The sequence below is a fragment of the Neovison vison genome, chromosome 1 (genome assembly GCF_020171115.1).
Source record: "Neovison vison isolate M4711 chromosome 1, ASM_NN_V1, whole genome shotgun sequence".
NCBI classification, from domain to species: domain Eukaryota; kingdom Metazoa; phylum Chordata; class Mammalia; order Carnivora; family Mustelidae; genus Neogale; species Neogale vison.
In genome coordinates, this window is record NC_058091.1 from 277,350,406 (window position 1) to 277,363,165 (window position 12,760).

Here is a 12,760-nt window from a genome sequence, read left to right on the forward strand (position 1 = left end):
TTCCATTGCAGAGCCTCTTTGTGGAGCCAACTGCAGAAGCTTTTGTAGATTGAGAGCTATGAAACCCCAGTATCCTCCTGGCCAGAGTCCTAGTACACACAGTTGCTAGGAGGCCTTCATTCCAAATTCTTCTGTTGGACTTCTCACTCCCTTGCATTGTTCCCAGTATGTCAACTGCCTATGAGATTCAAGGTTGTTGTTCTTGTGGGTTTTTTTTTGTTTGTTTTTTTTTTTCCTGAAGGAGTGGCTTTATGAGGGCAATGGGAGGAAGATGGTTATTCAGTAATTTACTGAACATTGCATGTTAAGCTTTATGGCCATATGATGAATTTTCCAACCTTCTAACTTCAAAGACCTAGACTTTTCTTTTCTGCAGTGTCAAAATTAATATTTAATAACTCTTTACTTTCAGATAGAAATTTAAGGTGTTCCATGTATTCTTTCATGTGATTTTACAATTAAGAAAAATTAGGTAACTCTCACAAGATTAAGCTGGTCAAGAATGGAACTGAGCTCAGATCCTCGGATTACCAGACTGTCTTTTAAGCGTCATACGTACCAAGTGTTATAATTTTGCTGCTTTCACTAATTGTGCTGCAGAGGTGAGCACTTAATTCTGGTACTTTCAAAATGGGACCTTTATTTGTACCTTTAATCACCCACTATCAGGATCTGGGGTATGTCAGCTGCTTACACATCTTTTTTTTTTTTTTTAAGATTTTATTTATTTATTTGACAGACAGATCACAAGTAGGCAGAGAGGCAGGCAGGGGGGTCCGATGTGGGGCTCGATCCCAGAACCCTGGGATCGTGACTGGAGCCGAAGGCAGAGGCTTTAACCCACTCAGTCACCCAGGGCCCCAGCTGCTTATACATCTTAAGCCAGGGGTTGCAGACTTTTTCTGTAAAGGGCTAGATGGTAAACATTTTAGGTTTTGTGGACTGATATAAATTCTGTTGCAACAATTCAACTCTGCTATGGTAGTGAGAAAGCAGACATAGACAATAGATCAACAAATCAGCATGGCTTGTGTTTCAAGAAAACTTCACAAAACAGGCAGCAGGTTGCATTTGGTCCATGGGCCATTGTTCATTGACCTCTGACCCAGCTTGGTGCTATTAGGACCATGTACTCTTACAAGGTGCTTTCAAGGGCATAGCGAAAATAGTTATGTCTGATTTCTTAGGTGGGAAGGTGAAGTTTGTTTTGCAAAATATTCATCCCGTTACTTCAGAGAAGTCCACACATTTACTTCACTATGTTATTCCATGATTTTTTTTTAAGTTATCAAATGATCCCTTATTGAAATATTTTCCTTTGTAGTTTGTAACTAGCTGGGCATTGTACCACACCACTATTGATATCATCTATGATTTCACATTGCAGCTCACGGACTGGGCAGTCCCCGGAATGTCTTTAAGTGTTTCAGAGAGTTCTCTGGCTAAAGATCGGAGCCACATCTGTCAGGCAATGTTGACAATCTCATCAACAGGGACATTTCCACTGCGCTTAATGTGTTTTTGCTCCTTTCTGTCTCTTGGCAGTTCCTTGAGGGCTTAGGTAATCAGGGCAGGGGCAGAAGGTTCCACTTCAGTCTGCGCCTGTGTGTTCTGAATGGTCAGTTTCACCGCAGTCCTCAGGCCCTTCAAATCACCAGCTGCCTTGTCGCTGTCATCACCCACCTTTTTTGGAGACAGATCCAGGGGGCCGATCTTCTGGACCAGGACAGACTTCCCTACCGGTGCACCTTAGGTACACAACTTGGATCTCACTGGGGTCAAGCTTAGGGGGTGCGGTGGAGGGGCTGGTGTCGGAGAAACCCAGATTCAGGACAACCGAAGGCAGCTGCACTTTCACCTCCACCAAGCTGAAGGCCCCAAAGCCATACTTCACAAATTTGACTGACACACCACAGACTTACAGAATGTTAGGGCCCAGGGATATGTAAGATAATCCTGTCTAAACTCTTCATTGTACCAGTGGGGAAACAAAGGAAGTTTTTGAAGTTCCCATCTAAACGAAGTTCAAGTATCTTCTTAGAAGACCAAGAATTGTGGAGTGTAGAGCTTAATGTGTAGTTCCATTATTGACATTTCTTTTCCAGAGAGAAAACTACAGCATATAAGAGGCATCCTGATACCTTTCTTTTTTATCTTAGTCATATGACAGAGTTTGTTGTCCTAAGACCTTGTAAGAGCTTTTCAAAATATCAGGCAGAAATATATGTCTTATGTTCCTAGACTTAAGCAAATATCTTCAAACTGCGGCTCCTCTGTCCTTCATTTTTGGCCAGGACACTCAACTGTTTTGAGGTAGCCCTCCCACCAGATGCCAGCGGGTACGGTGTCAGGGTCACAGTCGAATACAGATGGCATACTTACTTCAGGAGCATTCGAGGGAGTATTAGGGAATCACGAGGGCTAGGGCAGCCATCTGAGTGTAGGACCAGCAAAGTTGTCACCACTCCTAGACCCACAAGGATGAGCAGAGTAAGCCAATGCTGGAACTTGCCATCATGACAAAAAGCAGTGGTACTCAGTCAGTACTCTAATTTCCGTATTGAACTCTTTTATTTAGAATGATGCCCTTTTCTGACTCAACCCTAAGCAGACAGCCCCAGGCTACCTTGCAGGTAAGTAAATACACTGACCCTGATCTACTCCCCCCTTCTAGTCTCTACCAGAAATCTCCATTCCAGACCTCGTAGTACAGAGCTGCGGGTCAGCCTCTAGGGCAAAGAGCTGGGTCTATGGGAAGGGAGGGGGCTGAAGGGGCAAAGGGGGCATCTCTGGCACAGGCCATCAAATAGCTACTGTTAGACCATATTTCCAAGAAATCTCAAGAACTTCCTACAACTTCAGCTCACAATATGCAGGAAAAGGTAAAGTTAATGACTTTCTGTGTACCCTTTCCTAATAAGAAAGTAGTCAAAGTCTTTGAAATGAGTTTCTACAAGAAGGTAAAAAACTAAAATGCAACACATTTGCTGAATGGCTCCTTTGTTTTAATGGAACTGAGTGACATTTAAACACGTTTTATAAAAAAGACTCTCCATGGAATAATGGTCTCTACAAACCACCTGTGCTTTGCCTTTATGGAGGAGAGTTAAAAAAAAAGACTGATCCTGAATTTTAATAAAGAATTTTAAATTAGACACTAAAATAAAAGAAGAAAACCTTCACGCTTGTGTAGCTGCTTGCCTACAGGAGCAATTAAAGTAATGATTCATCCTGTGGAGAATTCTAGCAGAAATTGGTAATTCTTTATCTTTTTCTTTTTTTTTTTTTAAGATTTTATTCATTTATTTGACAGAGATCACAAGTAGGCAGAGAGGCAGGCAAAGAGAGAGGAGGAAGCAGGCTCCCTGCATAGCAGAGAGCCCGATGTGGGGCTCGATCCCAGAACCCTGAGATCATGACCTGAGCCGAAGGCAGAGGCTTCACCCACTGAGCCACCCAGGTGCCCTATCTTTTCCTATTAGAAACTCTCTCAGGAACCAGGAGAACTCTCTAGAACAGCACTGTTCAATAGCAATATAGTGCGAGCCACAACACAAGATACCCACAACGTTTTCTAGAAAGCACATTTAAAAAATAAAAATAGATAAAATTAATAAATAATGATGTATTTTTATTTGACTCGGTATTTCAAAAACATTACCATTCCACATATAATCAATAATGAAAACCATTAATGGGCTATCTTGCATTCTACTTTTTATACTAAGTCTTTGAAAACTCTGAGGTTTATGTTACCTGTACAGCACACCTTAAGTCACATTCAGGTGCTCAGTGTGGTTAGTGGCAACTGTGACACAGCACAGCATAGAGTATGTCCCAAGGTTGGGTGAGAATTTGTCTCTCATACAAAGGAATGCAGCGTAATACAAAAGAACAGGGGTTACTCTCTGTCCGTGTTTTTCACCAGTGTTTCTAGTTCTCTTTTCCTTTCAGGTGCATATGAGGATTCTTCCCCAGCCCCTTGTGGTTGGGCAAGACCACATGACTTGCTTCGGCCAATGAGACGTGCACAGAAATGACCCATCACCTCCAGTTAGCTGCACTGAAGAGCTGGTGTGGGGGCTTCTCTTCTCTCTGCCCCTGCTGTGAGGATTGTGGACACTTGTGTTGGGGTGGAGGTGCCCGGACATGGAAGCTGCCTGACGTGCTAAGCCAGCACTTGGAGGACAGGAGCCGGATGTGATTGGTATGGTGACCTGTGTTCTACCGAGTCCCTGCATCTCTCAGTTGGCTTCTCAGGGTTCAAACAACAGCTCCTCCTTCTCATTCTTTCAACCTCTCTGATAACTGCTAGCGAGCCCTGATGTCATGCCTTTTCTGAGCCCTGCCCACAGCACTGTAAACTATCCCTTTGTTCTCCTCTCTTCACTTACCCCTTTGTGCCATCTGTTTTCTGTTGTAATTCTGATTGATACAGTTTGCTATCTTGCCCAAATAGTCAATGAGCCTAAAGACAGAATAAAATGAGTACACTGGGGACGCCTGGGTGGCTCAGTTGGTTGAGCGGCTGCCTTCGGCTCAGGTCATGATCCCAGCATCGTGGGATCGAGTCCCACATCAGGCTCCTTGCTTGGCAGGAGCCTGCTTCCCCCTCTGCCTCTGCCTACCACTCTGTTTGCCTGTGCTTGCTCTCGCTTCTCTCTCTATGACAAATAAATAAAATAAAAATCTTTAAAATGAGTACACTGAAGATATGATTCCTCGAATGAGTGTGAATCAAGTTTCAAAGCAACAACCTAAGGCAGTTCTCTCGCCAGTCGCTCTTACAGGAAAGATTTTCTTTTTCTTCCTTAGGTAAAAAGATGTGCACTCATTGTTCATAGTGATTTGTGTCTGTGTGTTGAAGAGATCTGTTTGCTTGAAACTGTTCTTCATTCTATCTTTAAATATGTTCCAAGCATTTGCTTACAAATTTAGGTTTGGCAGAAATAGCAGGAAATCAAAAAGAACTAAATTGTGGCTAAAGGCCACCCTCACATTTTGCACCTACCGGCTTGAGCTCCTGAGAAGCCCGAAGCTTGTGAGTTACTGTCGTGTCACTTCTTCACTGAAGAAAGATCAGAAAGCTACAAAGAAGCACAAAGAAGATAAAAATAATTCATCTCACAAAGATAATCACCACTAGTGTATGTTACCTCCAAATGTTTTTAGAAATTGTGTCTTATTATCAGAATACAATTTTTAGAAAGATTTTATTTATTTATCTGAGAGAGAGAACTCGAGTGAGAAAGCATGGGAGGGAAGAAGGTCAAAGGGAGAAGCAGACTCCCCATGGAGCTGGGAGCCCGATGTGGGACTCGATCCCGGGACTCAAGGATCATGACCTGAGCCGAAGGCAGTTGTTTAACCAACTGAGCCACCCAGGCTCCCCAGGATACTATTTTTTAATTTGTGTTTTTGACTCAAATTTGGACTTAATTTCTTATCAGTAAGTATATTTTTTATACCATTTCTCTTCATAGTAGATGCATTGTCATTATTATTCCTTCTTAATTATCAGCTCGTGCCAATTTTCCAATATTTGAATAACACTACGTATGCACTTCTTTGTATTTTTTTTTTAAAGATTTTATTTATTGATTTATTTGTCAGAGAGAGAGAGAGAGCGAGAGTGAGCACAGGCAGACAGAGTGGCAGGCAGAGGCAGAGGGAGAAGCAGGCTCCCTGCCAAGCAAGGAGCCTAATGTGGGACTTGATCCCAGGACGCTGGAATCATGACCTGAGCCAAAGGCAGTTGCTTAACCAACTGAGCCACCCAGAGTATTTACCAATTTCTATCCCAAATGCTCTGCAAATAAATTCTTGGAAATGGGAATGCACATTTAAGAAGGTATACATGATTTAAAAACTTCAGACAGATTTTCAGTATGCCCTCCAGAAAATAATCGATCATTTTATACTTTTTTTTAAAAGATTTTATTTATTTATTTGACAGACAGAGATCACAAATAAGCAGAGGTAGGCAGAGAGAGGGGGGAAACAGGGTCCTTGCTGAGCAGGGAGCCCGATGCAGGGCTCGACCCCAGGACACCAAGACACCAGGTTCATGACCTGAGCCAAAGACAGAGGTTTTAACCCACTGGGCCACCCAGGCACCCAATCATTTTATACTCTTGCTAGGAATGTAAGAGATTGCTCTATTCCCACACAGACACCTTGCTAACACTGAGTATTATCTTTGATTTTGTCTCTTAAATAAGAAATAAATAGTTATTTTCTTTAAGTTTGCATTTCTATAGTTACAGTGAGAGAAAATATTCTGATATTTTGGACAATTCTGTTTCTTCACTTATGCTTTGCCAGTCTTTGCAGTTTTCCCATATTACTATAAGTGAACATTTAGACTTGTAAAACTCTCTAAATGCTAACTTTTGAGTATTTTTGTTACTCTTTCCTGACATACTATTCCTTACCATAACTCCTACAACCCAATGGCATTGATATGTTTTCCTTGTAAATGAGGAAATGAAAGCTTCAAAGAGTTAAGAAACTCAATCAGGATGACTGATTTTAGTTATTTTAGAAGATGCTGCTAGTGCTATCTCCCAATCCCCTTGTCCATCGAGTGCCTCCAGCCATCATCTAGCCGCCATGATGGTTGGTGGCTAACAACTCAGAGTTGCACCCTTCTCAGGAAAATAGTCCTCAGTTTGTCCCAAGTATTTGGATGGCCAACAAACAATGACTGACGGATGCAGTGAGGATACAGAGGCCCAGCCTGCTTGCTTCAAGGCCCGAAGACTTCATGGTACCATGTTGGCTCTACATCTTCCAGTGAGGTCAGGCTGAGGTAAAGCTTCATTTGAACCCTTGTCTTTACTAGGTTATCCCGCTGTCTTAGCCTGTTTCCTGCCTTCTTTAGATTTCACTGAAGAGAACATCTTTGATAAGTCAATTGTATAGAAATCTTCATCTCAGTCATGGCTTCTAGGGAACCTGACCTAAGACAGCTGGTAAGTGGGCCGTTTCACATTCAAATCTAAGCAATCTGACTCCAGGATCTGTACATAAACTCACCTGTACATAAAGCACACCTTGATCTTATCAGACACTGCCTGGGACCTAATGGAGATAGCAAACACTGTCTCCTAATTTGTCATTTGCCTTTTAACGTTAGGATGTTCACCACAGAGAAGTATTAAATGTATGCAGACAAGTCTATCAATCTTCTTTATTATGATGTCAATTTTTAATGGCATGCTTACAAATAATAAATTTTAAGCTATATATTATTCTGGATCTTTTCTGATTTTATATTTCTTTTTTAAATCCAATGTTCAGTTAAATACTGATATCACAATGATCCTAGCACCATTAAAGATTCTGTAATTAACTCACAGTCTGAAATGCTACATTAACCATATTTATTTATACATGTTCTCATGAGCTTTTTGGGGGGAGGGGGCTTTTTATCCTTTTCTGTCAAATTCTATGTTAGAGTACCAGCTCCAAAATTTTATTTTTTTTTAACTTTTTAAAAAATTTTATTTGTTTATTTGACAGAGAGAGAGGGGTCACAAGTGGGCAGAGAAGCAGGCGGGGGGCTGGGGAAGCAGGTTCCCTGCTGAGCAGAGATCCTGATGCAGGACTCTATGACCTAAGCCGAAGGCAAAGGCTTAACCCACTGAGCCACCCATGCGCCCCCCAAATTTTAGTTTTTTAAATTGAAATTTGATGGGCTATTTTGCTCCATTTTACTTCAGAGAGCCTTTGAACTTAACCCCATTTAAAAATAATTACACATGTGTTGAGATGTACTATACATGTACTTTTTGTATGTATATTATCTTTCAACAAGAACTTTACCAAAAAACCTTGGTGTTTTATTTGAAATTTCAGTGTTTGTAAAGCGATTTGGGGAAAATTATCATCTTTTAATATCGAAGAATCTTTAAAAGCACATGCTCTTTCCCCTCTTATTCAAGTATTTTTATGATCCTTAGTAAAGCTGTATAGTTTTAAATCATGCTTGGTATACCTTAAATTTATTCTTAGAGTTTATTATACTTTATATGCTTGGAAATATTGTTTTTTAATGACTGTCACTAATATATAAAAGAGATATTGATTATTTTATAAGTAAGTTCTTATCAGTACAAGTAGTGTCAATGTAACTACTTGGATTGTCTTTCAAAGTATCACTAGTAAATAAATTTCCATCAATTTAATTTCAATTCTTCTTAGATATAGTCACCATATGTTCAGTTTACTAATAAGTGAATTTATGTTCTGTTGTTGGGGCAAGGCCAGTCATCTCTTCTAAGTAGAAGGCCAGGCTCTTCTGTTCTAATTATTGGGCATCTGCTATGACGGTTGGCCAAACAGTTAAATTTTCGCATCACCCCTGGTTTCATCTGCATAGCTGTTCCCACTGTAGGGCAATATTCAGTATGCCTTACTGTTCTCAGGTTCTAGGGTTTTTTTATGAATCATAAAAGAAAACAAGAAAAAAGTATTGATTGTTTATGTGCCAAATACTTTGCATATATTATTTTAGTATTCATTATAACTTTCAATTCATTCATGCAACACTATTAAAACCGTACTGTGTGCCCAGCTTTCAACTTACAGTTCAGTGGTGCAGAAAGACAAGAAAGCAGTTGTAAAACGAGGTGATAGTAGGAACACAGTGTTATAAGAGTTCCTAGCAAGAGTACCTAATCCAGATCTGAATTCTCAGGAAGTTTCAGGATGCAAGCTCAAATAGAGAGGTGGGGGAGAACTGGAATTATGGTGAAGTTAGTAGAGGAAAGGGAACTTTTCTGCCTAATAGAAAAGAATGTACCAAGTCCTGGTACTAATTTGCAAAAGTTAAAGATAGGTTGGAGCAAGGGAAGGAGAGTAATAAGATTTCAGGTTCCCTCAAATTTCCAAATTAATGCACAGATCTTAGAGTGCTGTTAAGAATTTGGCCGGTACAGGGGCACCTGGGTGGCTCAGACAGTGAAGTGTCTGCCTTTGGCTCAGGTCATGATTCTGGAGTCCCGGGATTGAGTCTGATTTGGGCTCCCTGCTCAACAGGGAGTCTGCTTCTCCCTCTGCCCCCTCACCTCGCTCATGCTCTCTCTCTCGCTGATAAAAAATTAAATCTTTAAAAAAGAAAAAGGAATTTGGCTGGTACAATTTAGCAAGACAATTATCGAAGCAACAGCGGTCACAGATCACTGGTTATGAGCAAAAAAATTGTTTTCTTAAAGCATACTTTGTTCTCTATATACTTAGAGGTAAGCCAGCTTTAACTAGAAATTAGTTTTCCTAAAGATAGAACAAAATAAATAAATACATGGTGGATATATCGACTTCTACTGAAATCTTTTTTTTTTAAAGATTTTATTTTTAAGTAATCTCTACACCCAACATGGGGCTCAGACCCACAACCCCAAGATCAAGAGTTTCATGCTCCACTGACTGAGCCAGACAGGTGCCCCACTACTGAAATCTTTATAGGCTCATGGCCCTCAAGAGACAATAGTAATCAACTGCTTTGCTATTACATAACTAGGAATATAGGCATTCAGCTCAGGACCTCTGAATCATTACTGCTCCCCACCTCAGTTTTACTCAGCTAATTCTATATTTTAAGATTTGTTATTTTAACATTTCACCCTTGATTCCAATTATTGACATCTCCCCTTTCCCCTAAAAGGTACCTGAAATAAGCCATGGTATAAAAATGGAATCACCAAACCAAAAAAGGGAAAAATGGGGCTGGGCTTTGGGAACCTACAGGAACCAGGGACTTGAATTCCATTAGGGTTGTCCTTCCCTTACTCCTCCTCTCAGGATAGACAACCAATTGTTTTTTCATATGATCAAGATATGACTACATTTTTCAAGCTTTATATCTTACATCTTTAGCCATGTGCAAGGCATTAACTTGATCCTTGCCCCCAATTCCAAAACCCCTAGGGGAAAAGCCTTTTTAGATTAGATACCCATCTCTGGTCCAGTAAACTACAGTCAGGTCCTTTCATAAAATAGAGCTGCTCCTGTGGCAACCATATGTGAGAGGAGTACAGTTCTCTGAAAAGGAGCTTAGGAGCTGGACGACGCTACTTATGAAGGAGATGGGCAGATAGTGCTACCACATTTAATATGCACACTAAGCAGCTGCTTACAAAATGAGATTTTGCCACTTGATATCCTTAAAATGTCCCCTCCACCCAGTTTTCTAGAATATACCATTGTGCCAAGATATTCTGAAAAAAAAAAAAGCAAAATGACCTATAACTTGTCTGACTTCACATTCTACTCCCTCCCCTTATTCGCTGTACTGCAATCAAGGTACTTCTTTCTGTTCTTCAAATTCACTCTAGTAATTGCCACTTAGGACTTTTAGAGTTACCGTTTGCTCGGTCTGAAGCACCTTGCCTCCAGATCTCTGGCTGGCTGGCTCCATCAGGCTCAAATATCACTTTAGAGAGCCTTTCTATAATCCTCCAGTTTGAAGCAGTCCTGCATCATATTTATTGTTCTAATAGCATGTATCAATATCTGAAAATCTGGGGTTCATTCCCTTGTTTTCTCATTATCTGTAGGAAGCTGCAAGTAATAGAATATCCAGCTAAAAATTTGTTATCTTACTTAATGAAAGTGTTCAGAGGTATGAGTTTCGGGGCTGGTTGGGTAATTCAACAATGTCATCAAGAACCCGAAACTGGGTCTTTGTGCTCTGCCACCTTCAAAGTGTGGTCCACGTGGCCTCTCATGAAATCAAGACTGTTGCAGAAGCCTGTGCATATCCCAAAGCAGGACAGAAGGAATGGGAACTTCCTGCACAGCTAAGGGGGAGGAAACCTGGAAGCATACTTTCACTGAAGTTGCAATGGCCAGAATTTGGCTATGTGTCTAAAGCGTAGCCTCCCGAGAGACTGAGAAAGCATGTCTGGCTTTTTCAGCTCCTTTCGTCATGGAGGTGAGCTCTGATAGGAAGGTAGGCAGGGAGAGCAGTGGCCAATGGGCAGGGAAAAAGTGAGGTCTATGACTGGTCTGTCTCTGTCTTTACCTGAAGAATGAAAGTTTCACAAGCGAAGGTACCTGACTCGAAGCCATAGCAGTCTCTGAACTTGACCAGCTCTGTGAGCCTATAAATTCCTCTTGTTGTTTAAGCCCATTTGACTTTTGTTCCATTATTTACAGCCAAAAGCATCGTAGTGATAACTCAACACAGTCTGAAACGCTAATGTAACCCGCCAGTCTTCGGGAGGCACTAACAGGCACAGACAGTACGCTGGAGGCACGGTGGGTACAATGCTTAGGGTCTACAATATTTTTTCATTTTTACTTTTTAAAAGATTATAGGGGAAAATAATAATGAATTCAGTCTGGATTGTGTTTATTTTTCTTCCAAAGCAGTTGTACAATGTGATTTTTCATATTTTTTTAATGGAGTAAGGGGCCCATTAAAAGTAAAAGTGCCTATGGCTTTCCAAAGTCATGATTTGGGGTGTGCCTGGGTGGCTCACTCAAGTGTCTGGCTTGGTTTTGGCTCAGCTCATGATCTCGAGTTCCTGGGATGAAGCCTGGAGGCAGACTCCACACACAGCAGGACGTCTGCTTCTTTCCCTTTCCCTTGGCTCTCGTGCTTGCTCTCTAAAATAAATAAGTAAATAAATAAATAAATGTATGTATGTTAGTCAGTCAGTCATAATTTGGTCCTTCCTCCATAAACCCTTATTAAATTATAAAATTATCTTGGGAAGTCAGCATAGGACACTTAGGGTGTTTTGGGTTTTGTTTTGTTTTTGTTTTGTTTTGTTTTGTTTTTAAGATTTTATTTTTTATTTATTTGAGAGAGAGAGACAGTGAGAGAATGAGCGAGGAGAAGGTCAGAGAGCGAAGCAGACTCCCCATGGAGCTGGGAGCCTGATGTGGGACTCGATCCCGAGACTCCAGGATCACGCCCTGAGCCGGAGGCAGTCGTCCAACCAACTGCGCCACCCAGGCATCCCTGTTTTGTTTTGTTTTTTTTAAGATTTTATTTATTTATTAGTCAGACAGAGAGAGAAAACAAGCAGGGGGAGTGGCAGGCAGAGAGAGAAGCAGGCTTCCTGCTAAGCAAGGAGCCAGATGCCGGCCTCTATCCCAGGACATTCAGATCATGACCTGAGCTAAAGGCAGATGCTTAACTGATTGAACCACCCAGGCTTCCCTTAGCACACTTTGGAATTGAGAATGATAGTAAGGGATTTTGATAATGGAGGAAAATTCAGGAAAATAGTCCTATGAGTCATAAACTTTTTTAGAAACGCAGTCCTAGCCAGGATGTTCTAACGGGAGGTCCCGAAAACCCAAGGGCAAGCAAGATGCTCCTGGGAACCGAGAGAGGAGGAAATAATAGGAATGTGGGAACGTGGGCTCACAGAAGGAAAGAAAGAGGAGGGAAGAAGCTGAGAATGGACAAAGGGCATAAATATAAAAAATTTCTGTGTATCAGGAATGGCTTTGGTTACAAGCTCTACAGGGACATTTAGCTGAGGGTTATGACTGCTATTCTAGAATCCCAGTGTTTCCCCACTTCTGAAACAAGCTCTCAGCCTGTGCTTCAGAAATCAGCCTGCCATCAACATCTGGGTTAGATTGCATTATATGGTGAGTTACTATGTTCGGTCCTGTTCCTTATTACAATTTCAGGGTCCACATGTGGTAAAATTAAAGGGAAAGAAACCCCACCAGATTAGAGATTTCTAGCTGTGCTTTTATTATTCCTGGGAGGGTCTGGCTATTCAAAATAAAGCAA

At 41.1% G+C, this 12,760-nt stretch overlaps 1 long non-coding RNA gene across 2 annotated transcripts in view; it reads left to right on the plus strand.

Moving 5' to 3' along the window:
- Positions 1-4,540, plus strand: part of LOC122894311 — a 114,654-nt gene extending 110,114 nt beyond the window's left edge. For both annotated transcript variants that reach the window (XR_006381769.1, XR_006381770.1), the window contains exons 4-6: positions 1,546-1,753; positions 2,579-2,633; positions 3,955-4,540. This is a non-coding gene — a long non-coding RNA (uncharacterized LOC122894311). The remainder of the gene's footprint in view (positions 1-1,545; positions 1,754-2,578; positions 2,634-3,954) is intronic.
- Positions 4,541-12,760: the final 8,220 nt, after the last annotated feature.